The sequence below is a fragment of the Xyrauchen texanus genome, chromosome 24 (genome assembly GCF_025860055.1).
Source record: "Xyrauchen texanus isolate HMW12.3.18 chromosome 24, RBS_HiC_50CHRs, whole genome shotgun sequence".
NCBI classification, from domain to species: Eukaryota; Metazoa; Chordata; class Actinopteri; order Cypriniformes; family Catostomidae; genus Xyrauchen; species Xyrauchen texanus.
Window position 1 is genome coordinate 9,800,607 of NC_068299.1, and position 12,796 is coordinate 9,813,402.

A 12,796-nucleotide genomic window follows, 5' to 3' on the forward strand; every position below is an offset into this window, starting at 1 on the left:
AGTGCCTGTTCTACATGCTTTATAAATACTGAGTGTTTTTTGAAGATATATATATATATATATATATATATATATATATATATATATATATATATATACTGTATATATATATTTGTCTGTTATTAAAAACATCTCTAAGACACAGTGAGTTTTATGTATTTACAGTTGAAGTCAGAAGTTTACATACACCTTAGCCAAATACATTTAAACTTATTTTTTCACTATTCCTGACATTTAATCGTAGAAAACATTCCCTGTCATAGGTCATTTAAGTTCACAATATTTTAAGAATGTGAAATTTCAGAGTAATAGTAGAGATAATGATCAATTGCAGCTTTTATTCCTTTCATCACATTCTCAGTGGGTCAGAAGTTTACATACACTTTGTTTGGAAGCATTTCAATTGTTTAACTTGGGTTAAACATTTTGACTTCAAACAAGTTGCTGGAATTTTGTCCCATTCCTCCAGACAGAACTGGTGTAACTGAGTCAGGTTTGTAGGCCTTCCTGCTAGCACATGCTTTTTCAGTTCTGCCCACAAATGTCCTATTGTTGTCCTTAAGCCATTTTGCCACAACGTCGGAGGTATGCTTGGGGTCATTGTCCGTTTGAAAGACCCATTTGTGACCGAGCTTTAACTCCTGGCTGATGTCTTGAGATGTTGCTTCAATATATCCACATAGTTTCCTTATGATACCATATATTTTGTGAAGTGCAGTAGTCCCACCTGCAGCAAAGCACCCCCACAACATGATGCTGTCACCCCTATTCTTCACATTTGGGATGGTGTTCTTTGGCTTGCAAGTCTCACCCTTTTTTCTCCAAACATAAAGATGGTCATTATGGCCAAATAGTTCAATTTTTGTTTCATCAGAGAAACGCTCCAGTGGAAATTTCTCCAAAAAAGTCAGATCTTTGTCCCTATGTGCACTTTAAAACTGTAGTCTGGCTTTTTTATGGCAGTTTTGGAGCAGTGGATTCTTCCTTGCTGATCAACCTTTTAGGTTATGTCAATATAGGACTTGTTTTACTGTGGATATAGATACTTGTCTACCTGTTTCCAACAGCATTTTTACAAGGTCCTATGCTGTTGTTCTGGGATTGATTTGCACTTTTCACACCAAACTACATTCATCTCTAGGAGACAGAATGCGTCTCCTTCCTGAGCGGTATGATGGCTGCGTGGTCCCATGGTGTTTATACTTGCGTACTATGGTTGTACAGATGAACGTGGTACCTTCAGGTGTTTTGAAATTGCTCCCAATGATGATCCTGACTTTTTTATTTTTTTTCCTGAGGTCTTTGCTGATTTCTTTAGATTTTCCCATGATGTCAAGCAAAGAGTCACTGAGTTTGAAGGTAGGCCTTAAATTATATCCACAGGTACACCTCCAAAGGCTTGACATAATTTTCTGGAATTTTCCAAGCTGCTTAAAGGCACAGATAACTTAGTGTATGTAAACTTCTGACCCACTGGATTGTGATATAGTCAATTAAATGTGAAACAATCTGTCTGTAAACAAAAAATGGTTGGAAACATTAATCGTATCATGCACAAAGTAGATGTCCTAAAAGACTTGCCAAAACTATAATTTGCTAATATGAAATCTGTGGTTAAAAAAATGAGTTTTAATTACTTCAACATAAGTGTATGTAAACTTCTGAGTTAAACTGTATGTCTAATATAAATCTATGCAATGTATCTCAAATTCTGCATTGATCTTAGTGAATAGAAACTGTGCAAATAGGTGTGCATACTGTTAAAGACTGTCTGCCAGAGCAAATTTACAATTTACTGGAACCAACCATATGGTCTCATATTGCGATCAGTTGGATCGAAGTGATTGGTTGTCTGAATCTGATTGCCACAAGAGTGTGTTTCTGTTATTTCTCCCACCACGCACTGTTTGTTTATGAAAGTGGAAAAGTCGCTTATGCTTCAAGGAGATGTGAGGTTAAAAGATCATTTGACAGGGATACAACAATTTAAGAGCTTTTATTGCATCAAATATTTTAGAGACCAAGGGTGTAGCTTTGGTTTGAAAGTTTGTAGGGACACATTGCAAGGATAAAAATCTATTAATTCTAAAAACTGAATGTAAGATACCAATAACTAACCCTAAAAAGTTTGTATCCTAGGGATACAAACATTTAAGAAGCTGGGGAGAGGAGCAATGAGTGAGCCAGTCAAATTTTTGTGAAAATATTGAAAGGGGGGTCCCTGCAAATACTGAGGACATGGGACTTGGTATATAAAGTCTGGCATCAACTCACAATCTTTATCTAAAAATGAATAAGGCATAATTTTTTGAGAAGCTATAATAAAATAAAAAATAAAAGCAATATTTTACAAATGTTCTATGTGGGCCCTAATGTGTTGAAAACTAGCAATGAATAACTTTGGCAGAGAAAGGCATATATATATATATATATATATATATATATATATATATATATATATATATATATATATATATATATACATACATACATACATACATACATACATACATACATACATGTATACATACATGTATACATACATACATACATACATACATACATACATGTATACATGTATACATACATACATACATATATACATACATACATACATACATGTATACATGTATGTATGTATGTATGTATATTCATGGCCAAAGTTTTGCAATAATGTACAGATTTCGGAAGGAAATTGGTGCTTTAATTCACCAAAGTGTCATTTAACTGATCACAAAGCACCATCACTATTTGAAAAAAGTCATTTTTGATCAAATCTAGACAGGCCCCATTTCCAGCAGCCATCACTCCAACACCTTATCCTGGAGTAATCATGCTAAATTGCTAATTTGGTACTAGAAACACAGTTGAAAGCTATTTGGTTCGATAAATGTAGCTTAACATTGTCTTTGTGTTTGTTTTTGAGATGCCACAGTATGCAATAGACTGGCATGTCTTAGGCCAATAGGTCAAAAATGGCAAAGAAAAAAAAGAAACCGCTTTCTCTAGAAACTTGCCAGTAAATAATTTTGAGGAAAGGAGGTTGTACAATGCTTGAAATTGCCAAAAAACTGAAGATTTCATACAAAGGTGTACACTACAGTCTTCAAAGACAAATGACAACTGGCTCTAACAAGGACAGAAAGAGATGCGGAAGGCCCAGATACATCTAAACAAGAGGATAAGTACATCAGAGTCTCTAGTTTGAGAAATAGACACCTCACATGTCCTCAGCTGACAGCTTCATTGAATTCTACCCACTCAACTCCAGTTTCATGGACAACAGTAAAGAGAAGACTCAGGGGTGCAGGCCTTATGGGAAGAATTGAAGAGAAAAAGTAAATTTCGAAACAGAAAAACAAAAAGAAAAGGTTAGAGTGGGCAAAGAAACGCTGACATTGGAGAACAGATAATTGGAAAAGAGTGATATGGATTTTAACCATATTGAGATTTGTGGGATAAGCTAGACTTTAAGGTGTGTGAGAAGTGCCCGACAAGACAGACACATCTATGGCAAGTGCTACAGAAAGTGTGGGATGAAATGTCACCGGAGTATCTGTCATATATATATATATTAGTTAAAAAAAAATATATCATTAAATATAGTCATACATTTATTACGTTAATATTTTTTCTATTATATATATTTATTTATATTTATTTATTTATTTATTTTAAATAAGTTTATATAAATATTTTATTGTCTAGAGATTGCTCGAGTTTCAATCTATGTCAAAAAGAGTTTCAACCCTTTCATAAGGAATAAAATAGGCTAAGTAAAGCATATGTTAAAAAATATGGAACGAGAGAGAGGAAATGCAGCAGTAGAGGATGCGAGAAGAATGGAGTTTGATGCTGTAGCGTCATCAATGCCTAGTGACTCTCCTAGCAACAGGAAACATCTGTTTCAGCGTCGACCAATCGCGAGCAGGTTATTGCTTGCTGCACAGAAAGGGGATATTTTAAGAGCCGAAAGTGAGCCGAATACTACAGGGATATCAAAAGAAACACTTCGACATCTGGGGGCGAAGCATCAAGCTCTTGCGACGACATTCGGCACAATATGAGATAGTTGTGGAGCCTCTGATCTGATGAACGCGAGTGCGAGGACTGTTAATGTGACTCACACTTAAATCTTTATAAATAAGGTAGGATGATTTTACCTCTATTGATTCTTTTGCTCTGTTTTCTGCCTAATTGTAGCACACTAAATGTTTAATACATTCATTTGTTTATTTGTAACCGTTAATGCACATGCTATTTTTTAATTGTACACAGAATGTTTTTTTTTTAATGAGCATTCTTTCATTCATTCCTTATGACTCTTTAAACTGCATCATACAAGATACCATATGATATTTACCCTTACTGAAAGGTTATTTTGTGCATGCATGTCATTTATGTATCCCTTTCGCTCCCTAAAATGAAATTAAGTGGATAAACACTGTGGCATATACTAGCTCCCTAGCTCTAACGCACAAATTCGCAAGAAGCCCACACCAATTTACCCGCCCACGATTGTTGCGCGTGACCCGTTTATTTGAACTTGTTGATTTTCGCATAAATGAAGCGCAGCTCTATCTCGCTCTCATTCAGTAGCGAAATGACCAGCTACTTACTGTAACAGCTCTTGCACGAATTTTGTTTGTTTGTTTGTTTAACATACAACAACACTAAACTCTGTATAGAGACCGGGGCTAGTCGTCACAAATGCTATCTCTGTTTACTAAGGTTTTGAGTCGAAAGTACAACTGCACAGCTTTCTCGAGCAGAGTTTTGTATGTTCAAAATTAGGCATTGTTGTCTTAAAATAGGACATTTATGTTGGTCAAAACAATAGATTAGACGATTTGTAATTGTTTATCTGTTATAATTAAGCTGAAAATCCCAAAAATAGGCTGTTTAATAACAGGCAGCCATTGTGACAACATCAGAATATTTGGGGCATGTTGTCACAAAACGTCAAATTATGGTCAGTTAACTATATTTTTTTATTTCCTCTGCAATAACAGTAGAAATATTCAATAGCCAATATGTCTATAAAGAAATTCACAAAAATTAACCTACCCTGAGAAATATTCATAGAGCAAAAATTGTGACAACTAGCCCCGGGCTCCACTTTATGACTGTAATAAGACTCTACAGTGCTTTTGCAATTCTGCACTCCACTACAATAAAGCTGTATTGAATTTAATTGATACGTAAATGCATGTTGTGAAGATTAAAATGGCAATAAGCTTGTAGAATATATATATATATTCCCAATGCGCTCTTAAGTCCTCATGGTGGTGTAGTGACTCGCCTCAAATCTCAGTCGCCTCCGCATCTGAAACTGTAAATCCACGCATCTTATCTCGTGGCTTGTTGAGCATGTTACCGCGGAGACGTAGCGCATGTGGAAGCCCACGCTATTCTCCGCGGCATCCACGCACCCAGCCGAGAGCGAGAACCACACATTATAGTGACAATGAGGAGGTTACCCCATGTTACTCCACCCTCTCTAGCAACCGGGCCAATTTGGTTGCTTTGGAGACCTGGCTGGAGTCACTTGGCATGCCCTGGATTTGATCTCGCAACTCCAGGGGTGGTAGTCAGCATCAATACTAGCTAAGCTACACAGGCCCTCAACTTTTGTCCCATTTTGATAATTATGTGGTAAATAGTTTATGTAACCCTACCATTTGGATACAGTAAACGATATTCTCTCTCCCCTCTCTTAATAGGAACCATTAGGCAATGTGTGTGAGCCAGAGTAAAGAGTCACAGGCGAACAGAGGATTTGTTAGAGAGGTGTGTGATTGTGTCTGTGTGAAGCAGTTCTCAGGTGATTAATACACAACACACACAAATTTTCCTTGTAACATTACACACCAACTCTTGTCTAACCTAATCCATTTTGTCACTGACATATCATTTGAGGACACAATTACATTGATGGCATTGTTTTAAGGTGATCCGTCATCTACAGCTATTCACAAGAGATAAATCTGTTACATTTATAAAATTATAAATTCCATCCAGTTGAAAAGCGGCAGTTTTCAGAACCCCTGTGTGTTTGCCTGCAGGGTCTTTCATCTAAGAGTGCCCTCAACAGTCAACAACGTCGAAAGTCGCCTACTTTAAGCGAAAATATGCGGAAGAGGAGGATGTTCAGAGAAGCCTACATGGATATTTACAAAAAGTGAGTGTTGATTTGTGCTAAAACAGTGCTGAACTTAGTGATTTGTGATGAACTTCAAAATCTTGGTAAAACCAAAATTGATCTATGTATATTTACTTTCTTTATGCACATTTCTTGTCTTATCGTACACGATTCAGTGCAAGTAATCCCAAAGAAAAAAAGTTTGTCTTTGTAATCTTTTATCAAAATGTTTTAACTTGCTCCACCTTTCAAGTAGGGCTGTCGATTTAACGTGTTAATAACGTGCGATTAATTGTACAAAAAATAACACGTTAAAAAAATTAACGCATTTAATCGCAATGCTTTCCTGAGAAATGCAAGCTTGTAGTACCACCTGTTTACTCCAGAGGGCAGTAAGTGTAATTTCAGCTGTGTGAGCAATGCGCAGTTTATTACAGTGAAGAAACCATTAACAACTCTTCAGCGGACACACAACACAAACGTGCGTTACGTTATTGCGTTCAAAACACTTGAAGGAGCGCAAATGCGAACTAAGGGATCTCAAGATGTGTTTAAAGATTGAGTAAAAAACTATATTTAACTTGACACAGTGACCTAAACATTTTATTTTTATGACGCAACACACCCGAGACGCGACAGAGGCATGTCTGACGCAGGTCGTACGGTCTTTACCTCATACATATTTAATTACCAACAAGGTCAAGAAGGTGTCCTTTAAACTGTTACACCATTTTTAACCAGTCAATCTTTATTTAAGAAACATGCTCCCTGAAATAGATCCACTTTGCTCCCTCTGTAATGCTGTAGATTAATCTGCCCCTCACCTTTTTTGGGAATGTGTCCACGCTGTAATATTTTGGAGAAAATTTTGTTTGTTTGTACGTACCTCTATTTTAACTAGTTTTTATTTGCTTTATAAAGATTTTTTATTTGGTTTTCACAGTTTTGATAACTTAAGTTAATATTTTCTGATTAATCTGTTTATTTTTCTTGCCAAATTTTTTATACATAAGTGTAAATTTATGTCTATAAAGCCCCTATTTGCACTTTTTGGTAAAGATTTGAAATATTATTTAAATACTCTTTGTACCTCCAACAACTCCAAAGCATTGAAAACCATTGCACTATATAATGAATATAATGTCTTGACATTATTGTAAAAAAATATCTGTAGTATTGTGTACTATGTATACCCCTGGCTTGTTTCTAAAAAATTAAATAAAAAAAAGTCTGACACAGGTGTAAATTGACGGGCTCTTAAACAAGCCTTCATAATAAATCTCCAACTGATTGACAATTTCACTTGTGAAGCGGATTGCTGTGAACTGTATGCCAATGATTGACATATGATCAATAATATGGTAGTAAACAATACATTGTATTCTAAAGCCGCTTTTTGTATTGTCTTATCAGTGATTAACACAAGATTCTGCCACAAGAATGTAATGCATTGTAATTATCGGAATATTTTTGTATTTTATATATATATATATATATATATTGAATTATTGTTATTTGAGGGGCTTTCTCAGCAAATATTTGTATATGCGATTAATCACGACTAATTAATCGGGACACCATGTAATTAATTCGATTAAAATTTTTAATTGATTGACAGTACTACTTTCAAGGTATAATGTCATCACAATGGGAAGCAAATATATAGAGTCACCAATAATGGGAATTGGTAGTTTCTGCAAAATTTAGTTTGCCGCAGTTGGATTTCAGCCATTCTCTGATTGCTGGATCTTTCTCTTCAGGATCATGGGTAGTGTAGTTCTTCAGCTATTAAATGCCTTTTTCTTATTTTTTCTTTAATGAATTTGGAATAACATGGACCGATGGCTTCAACAGGAGCACATTACATCGATTAACAACCTCTGACCTCAGCTAGGTCTTTCTTTTAATGTTTATGAGTTAGTTTTACTTTCGGAACCAGCCTGTTGCACAATTCTTAATGGATGAGGTCGAGTCATACCCTACATTCATTTTATGCAGAAATACGTCCCATTACGAAAGTAAAATGGGGTATGAAAATGGTTTCACGTTGACTTTAAAGCTGATCGTTAAAAATGCCATCTCCAGTATTGTCACCTACAAATGCACCAAGCATGTCTTTCTGATCCTTAAAGCTGACCAGGTTTACATTTCACTGACTGCCCCATTAAAGGGATAGTTCACCCCAAAATGAAAATTCTCGCATCATTTACTCACCTTCATGCCATCCCAGATGTGTATGACTTTCTTTCTTCAGCAGAACACAAATAAAGATTTTTAGAAGAGTATTTCAGCTCTGTAGGCCCATACAATGCAAGTGAATGGTGACCAGACATTTGAAGGTCCAAAAAAGAAATAAAGGCAGCATAAAAGTAATCCATAAGACTCCAGTGGTTAAATCCAAATCCTTTGAAGCGATATGGTTGGTGTGAGTGAGAATATTAAAGCCCTTTTTTTACTGTACATCTACACTTTCATACCTGAGTTTTGGCCACCATTCACTTGCATTGTATGGACCTACAGAGCTGAGATATTCTTTTAAAAATCTTTGCATTTTGCAGAAGAAAGAAAGTCATACAGATCTGCAATGGCATGAGGGTGAGTAAATGAGGAAAGAATATTCATTTTTGGGTGAAATATCCCTTTAAATTCACACCAGTTGATTTATGTCTATTTCACTTAAACAATGAATTAAAATATTTTCCTGTCTGTCCTATACCTATACCCATCTGTCTTTTAGCATCACCTCTCCTTGCTCTTCCAACTGTCTCTCCTTTTGTCCTTACCTGTCTGTCTCTCCACAGCACCTGATCTTACGTGAGGAGCGCAGCAGCATCCTGCATATGTCTCTGCAAAAGCTGCGTTTCCTAGACGACCCTGAGGCTTACCTCCGCCGGTCTGTGCTCATCAACAACCTGCTACGCAAAATCCACATGGACGAGGCCCAGAGGGAGAGAGAGAAACAGAGGGATGTCGAGGAGGAGGAGGAGAGGCGGCTTCTGCCATCCAGCAGGAAAAGATTAAAGGTGGTGCTGACCCAGTGTCGAGCCTCCAGCTTCAGCCTTCAGGAGTTCCAGCAGTACAAGCTGCTGCCGTACTCCTCTCCAGCCATGTGCATCTGTGGCCTGGGAAGTTGCCACAACTTGCCTCCTGATCATGGAACCTCAGTGCTACTCTACCATTTGGATGAGAAAGGATGAGATGTCGCTGCATTTATACAGGTTATTTCAAAGTGTCAATCACTGATTTCCAGGAGCCAGGATGCCAGCAAAAGAAATAAGGGGATTTGGTTTTGTGTGCATTTTGTGTGCTTGTGCAGTCGCTGTTGAGGGTGACTGCAGCAGTTTATGACCGTAAAAAGCTGGGTTTATGTCAGGGTGTAATCTTTCCTACTGGAAAAAGAAAACATCAACATTATTATCACTGCCTTGCTATGTTTATCTTAACTTTGAACACAGACATTTTGTTTCAGAAATTTGCTTGGGTTAGCTATAATCTTATAAGGCACAGTTTTCAGGGATAAAAAAGGCAAATAAATGCCATGCACCTTGTGCTTGTTACCATGTAAGAGAGGGGGAAAAGATAGAAAAAAAAGTCAGTGTCTAATTCCTGGTTGCGCCTAAAGATGGATTGATGCTGATGTTTTACTAAAGCTTTGTTGATATTACATGGACTTTTTTTGTGCAAGTGGCTACCAATGTCAAACTAGTAAAGATTTCTAAATCTGCTCTGAACTCATAATAGGTAACCAAAGAGCAACAGATGTAATGTGGCTTAAATAAATAAATAAAATTAGTTATTATATTTGATATACATAACCATTTTTATTTTATTAAAGTCTTGACGTACTGTCAACTGGATGCTTGTGGAAGAAACTGATATGAAAAGCTGGCTCTATACTGCCCTCTAGTGTTATGGCTATGAATTTTCCCCAACATAAAGTTATCTGTACCCCAACCTGCTTTTTTTTTTTTTTTATGCTTTATTTGAACATTCAGTTTACAGTGTGGTACAACAAAATCAATTTAGGTAGTCTATCCAATTTTTCTAACCATTTTACGGAGTTTCCACTGCCTCCTGACACAAAAAACTCTCACACACACAAATGGATTTTCTACATTTTGGTTCTTTAATCTGCGGATCTTGTTAAAACCTATACGGAGTGGGTGTCCGAATATCTCATAACAATAGCCTACATTCAATGCATGGGTCCATGGTTTATTCTATTCTCTTTCAGTTTGTGACTAGCAGGGAAAATAGGTATACAAACCCAAAGTGCTGAAAAAATGTCCTGTTCTCTCTTACACAGAACCACAACTTATCCTGTTCTCCTCTTATATTAGGCTACTTTGAATGTCTATCAAATGTTGGTTAATCAAGGTTTTCTAACAGGCCAAGTTGTGCAAGCATATTTTGGTACGGTACATATGCCTGGTATCTGTCTATTCATATTTTGTGTGTTTTATGCACATTTGTATTCTAAAGTGATGTTTGTTTTATTTTGTCTCCAATATATGAATGTAATTTACTGAAAGCTAAACTGAGAGTGCTGTCTTTTGGACATTTCAAACATAGACATGAATATGCAGTTTATTTTGAAATTAAGCTATTTTTGGTTTCGAAGAGAACATTATGTAATGCTATTTTGTCAAAAGATTTAAAAGTAGCATATAAAAAAAATTATATTTTCAGGCACTGCAATCAAATAAAAATATAATAGTGTATGTTTCACTCAGACTCTTTATCTGTTTGAATAAACGTTCACATAAACGTAGAATTATTGACACTTTTCTCCAGTGCGTCCACTTTTGCGTCCCCACAGTGATTCGACTTGCATGCTCCCTCTGTTTCGCTGACGTCATGGGTACGTGCACTTGACAAAACAAAAAGTTTAGTTCATACAAGGGGCGCTTTGTTACTAAGAAAGCCGAATGCCCTATTGAGTCACATCCAAATCTGACAACATTTATTGGACAGATTCGCACTCTAAAGGCTAAAATAGTTTAAATCGGTCAATATAAATGATTGATATCTGGCATATAAACTTAAAATGACCCCAGCCATCTTTAATATAATAATAATATAAGCCTCTCCCATTTTATCTATCACTTTCAAAGCAAGTCATCCACTTGGGAAAATCGGCACGACCAGCTGTTTTCTATGGATACCAGCGGGATGGAATTACATTTTGTATTATTTTATTTGTCACACACGGTTATATAAATTATACAACTTGCAGTGAAAATGTAAACCTGTGTCTCCCTCGAAATCCCTGTAAACACAGACAGGTGTTTCCTGCACATGTAATTCAGTGGGGACCGGTATATCGCTCGAAACCTCTAAACACAGACAGGTGTTTCATGCACATGTAATTCAGTGGGGACCGGTATATCGCTCGAAATCTCTAAACACAGACAGGTGTTTCATGCACATGTAATTCAGTGGGGACCGGTATATCGCTCGAAATCTCTAAACACAGACAGGTGTTTCATGCACATGTAATTCAGTGGGGACCGGTATATCGCTCGAAATCTCTAAACACAGACAGGTGTTTCATGCACATGCAATTCAGTGGGGACCGGTATATCGCTCGAAACCTCTGTAAACACAGACAGGTGTTTCATGCACATGTAATTCAGTGGGGATAGGTGTCTCACTCGAAACCTCTGTAAACACAGACAGGTGTTTCATTTAATTCAGTGGGGACAGGTGTCTCACACGAAACCTCTGTAAACACAGACAGGTGTTTCATGCACATGTAATTCAGTGGGGACCGGTATATCGCTCGAAATCTCTAAACACAGACAGGTGTTTCATGCACATGCAATTCAGTGGGGACCGGTATATCGCTCGAAATCTCTAAACACAGACAGGTGTTTCATGCACATGTAATTCAGTGGGGACCGGTATATCGCTCGAAATCTCTAAACACAGACAGGTGTTTCATGCACATGTAATTCAGTGGGGACCGGTATATCGCTCGAAATCTCTAAACACAGACAGGTGTTTCATGCAATTCAGTGGGGACCGGTATATCGCTCGAAACCTCTGTAAACACAGACAGGTGTTTCATGCACATGTAATTCAGTGGGGATAGGTGTCTCACTCGAAACCTCTGTAAACACAGACAGGTGTTTCATTTAATTCAGTGGGGACAGGTGTCTCACACGAAACCTCTGTAAACACAGACAGGTGTTTCATGCACATGTAATTCAGTGGGGACCGGTATATCGCTCGAAATCTCTAAACACAGACAGGTGTTTCATGCAATTCAGTGGGGACCGGTATATGGCTCGAAATCTCTAAACACAGACAGGTGTTTCATGCAATTCAGTGGGGACCGGTATATCGCTCGAAACCTCTGTAAACACAGACAGGTGTTTCATGCACATGTAATTCAGTGGGGATAGGTGTCTCACTCGAAACCTCTGTAAACACAGACAGGTGTTTCATGCAATTCAGTGGGGACAGGTGTCTCACACGAAACCTCTGTAAACACAGACAGGTGTTTCATGCACATGTAATTCAGTGGGGACAGGTGTCTCACTCGAAACCTCTGTAAACACAGACAGGTGTTTCATGCACATGTAATTCAGTGGGGACAGGTGTCTCACTCGAAACCTCTGTAAACACAGACAGGTGTTTCATTTAATTCAG

The 12,796-nt window shown here is 37.3% G+C and overlaps 1 long non-coding RNA gene across 1 annotated transcript; it reads left to right on the plus strand.

Moving 5' to 3' along the window:
• Nucleotides 1-3,969: 3,969 nt before the first annotated feature.
• LOC127618199 (uncharacterized) lies at nucleotides 3,970-10,824 on the plus strand. The gene is made up of 4 exons (XR_007967410.1): nucleotides 3,970-4,148; nucleotides 5,724-5,824; nucleotides 6,066-6,181; nucleotides 8,944-10,824. It is a non-coding gene; the product is annotated as an uncharacterized LOC127618199 (long non-coding RNA).
• The last annotated feature ends 1,972 nt before the right edge of the window (nucleotides 10,825-12,796 follow it).